The 3310-nt window shown below is 41.8% G+C and overlaps 1 pseudogene; it reads left to right on the forward strand.

Annotated features, from left to right (window-relative positions):
* Window positions 1–1679: 1679 nt before the first annotated feature.
* LOC102138492 (dnaJ homolog subfamily A member 1 pseudogene) lies at window positions 1680–3093 on the forward strand (annotated as a pseudogene).
* Window positions 3094–3310: the final 217 nt, after the last annotated feature.

The following is a 3310-nucleotide window of genomic DNA, read 5'->3' on the forward strand; positions in this document are numbered from 1 at the left end:
ATGGAATTATTGCCCTTATTCTGGGAGCTGGATCAGCTAGGGCTGGAGGATCCACTTCAAAGATGGCTGCTTCACTCATGTCTGGCACCCCTTGGCAGGGGTGGCTGGAAGGCTGGGCTTGGCTTGGACTATCAACCAGAGTGCCTACATGTGGCTTATCCAGGGTGGTGGCCTCAGGACTGTTGACTTCTTACATGGAGGTTCAGGGCTGTGAGAGCAAATGATGCAGTATAAAACCAGAAGCTGCATAGCCTTTTATGCTATCCTTGCAAATCACATAGCACCACCTCTGCCATACTCTATTGGTTCAAGCAGTCACAAGCCTGCACAGATTCAAGAGAAGAGGAATGGAGCTCCGTCTCTCTGGTAGAAGTGTCACAAAATTTCTGGCCATGTTTTATATCCACCTCCACCATGATTATAATTTGGGACTCTGGTTCCAGATATCTTACATTCCTTTCAAACCATCAGACCCAGAGCCTTATCCACAGCAGGTATACACTAAGTGTGTATTGATGATAAGGAGAGGGAGAAGACAGGAATATTGTTCCTGTTTTGAGAAGAACTGAGTCTATGGTCATGGGAATTTGAGTGTGCAACAGTTTATGGATTCTAAGATGCACATTTTTCACATTTTAACATGTCTGGAATTAACACTCATTAAAATGTATGGGCCTTGCAATGATATTTACAGTGTTTTTCTTTCTTAGGTTACATAAGATAACTGTGTATCATCCAACCAGTAGCTTCTTAAATAAATACAGGAAATGCCAGGGATGCTATGGCTACTAGATAAATCCTTAGTTAATGAGAAGCAATGAAAAGAAATTAAAGGATATAAAAATTCCTGCTACCTCTGAGCTAAAACTAATGAGCACCCTAAGTAGGCTAGATGGAGAACCTGCAGTCACTGCAGTCAGTGAATAATAATATCATCAAGAACCTGAAAGGGCAGCAATCCTGAGAGGATCCACAGACCCTCTGAAGGAAGCAGACTTTGCCTGCAGAACCCAGGGCACCCCCCAAAAACTATGAGCGCTCCATAGACAGTTTACATCACAGGACTCTGTGCAGACAGCCCCCAGTACCAGCTTGGAGCCAGGTAGACTCACTGTGTGGCTAGACCCAAAAGAGAGACAACAATCACTGCAGTTCAGCTCACAGGAAGCTACACCCATAGGAAAAGGGGGAGAGTACTACATCAAGGGAACACAGCCTGGGACAAAAGAATCTGAACAACAGCCTTCAGCCCTAGACCTTCCCTCTGACAGAGCTTACCCAAATGAGAAAGAACCAGAAAACCAACCCTGGTAATACGACAAAACAAGGCCCTTCATCACAACCCAAAAATCACACTAGTTCACCAGCAATGGATCCAAACCAAGAAGAAATTCCCGATTTACCTGAAAAAGAATTCAGGAGGTTAGTTATTAAGCTAATCAGGGAGGGATCAGAGAAGCGTGAAGCCCAGTGCAAGGAAATCCAAAAAATGATACAAGAAGTGAAGGGAGAAATATTCAAGGAAATAGATAGCTTAAAGAAAAAACAATAAAAAATTCAGGAAACTTCAGACACATTTTTAGAAATGCAAAATGCGGGAACTTTCCAGAATGCTCAGTGAGAGGCAGAGGAGCGGTAACTGCCGGAGCTGCGCACAGCTCCGCACTCCTTCCTGCTCCCTCACACACTGGCCTCAGCCCACACCAGCAGTAGAAGATGGTGAAAGAAACAACTTACTACAATGTTTTGGAGGTCAAACCCAATGCTACTCAGGAAGAACTGAAAAAGGCTTATAGGAAACTGGTCTTGAAGTACCATCCTGATAAGAATCCAAATGAAGGAGAGAAGTTTAAACAGATTTCTCAAGCTTACGAAGTTCTCTCTGATGCAAAAGAAAAGGGAATTATATGACAAAGGAGGATAACAGGCAATTAAAGAGGGTGGAGCAAGTGGCGGTTTTGGTTCCCCCATGGACATCTTTGATATGTTTTTTGGAGGAGGAGGAAGGATGCAGAGAGAAAGGAGAGTCAAAAATATTGTACATCAGCTCTCAGTAACCCTAGAAGACTTATATAATGGTACAACAATAAAACTGGCTCTGCAAAAGAATGTGATTTGTGACAAATGTGAAGGTAGAGGAGGTAAGAAAGGAGCAGTAGAGGGCTGCCCCAATTGCTGAGGTACTGCAATGCAAATAAGAATTCATCAGATAAGATCTGGAATGGTTCAGCAAATTCAATCTGTGTGCATGGAGTGCCAGGGCCATGGGGAGCAGATCAGTCCTAAAGATAGATGTAAAAGCTGCAATGGAAGGAAGATAGCTCGAGAGAAGAAGATTCTAGAAGTTCATATTGACAAAGGCATGAAAGATGGCCAGAAGATAACATTCCATGGTGAAGGAGACCAAGAACCAGGACTGGAGCCAGGCGGTATTATCATTGTGTTAGATCAGAAGGACCATCTGTTTTTACTTGACGAGGAGAAGACTTTTTCATGTGTATGAACATACGGCTGGTTGAAGCATTGTGTGGCTTCCAGAAGCCAATATCTACTCTTGACAACCGAACCATAGTCATCACCTCTCATCTAGGTCAGACTGTCAAGCATGGAGATATCAAGTGTGTACTAAATGAAGGCATGCCAATTTATCATAGACCATATGAAAAGGGTCGCCTAATCATTGAATTTAAGGTAAACTTTCCTGAGAATGGCTTTCTCTCTCCTGATAAACTGTCTTTGCTGGAAAAACTCCTACCAGAGAGGAAGGAAATGGAAGAGACTGATGAGATGGATCAAGTAGAACTGGTGGACTTTGATCCAAATCAGGAAAGATGGCGCCATTACAATGGAGAAGCATATGAGGATAATGAACATCATCCCAGAGGTGGTGTTCAGTGTCAGACCTCTTAATGGGCCAGTGAATAACACTCACTGCTGGCATTTAATGTGCAGTAGTGAATAAGTGAAGGACTGTAATCATAATATGCTCACTACTTTCTCTTGGTTTTGTTTTAATATTTAACTATAGTAGTGTTTAAAAAAGTTAAATGAAGAATAAACACAAATATAAAAGCTCAAAAAAAAAAAAAGAAATGCAAAATGCTCTGGAAAGTCTCAGCAATAGAATTGAACAAGTTGAAGAAAGAAATTCAGAGCCCGAAGGCAAGGTCTTCGAATTTAGCACAATCCAAAAAGAAAAAGAAAAAAGCATAAGAAGATATGAACAAAGTCTCTAAAAAGTCTGGGATTATGTTAAATAACCAAACCTAAGAATAATCGGTGTTCCTGAGGAAAAAGATAATTCTAAAAG

Source organism: Macaca fascicularis, chromosome X (genome assembly GCF_037993035.2).
Source record: "Macaca fascicularis isolate 582-1 chromosome X, T2T-MFA8v1.1".
NCBI lineage: Eukaryota > Metazoa > Chordata > Mammalia > Primates > Cercopithecidae > Macaca > Macaca fascicularis.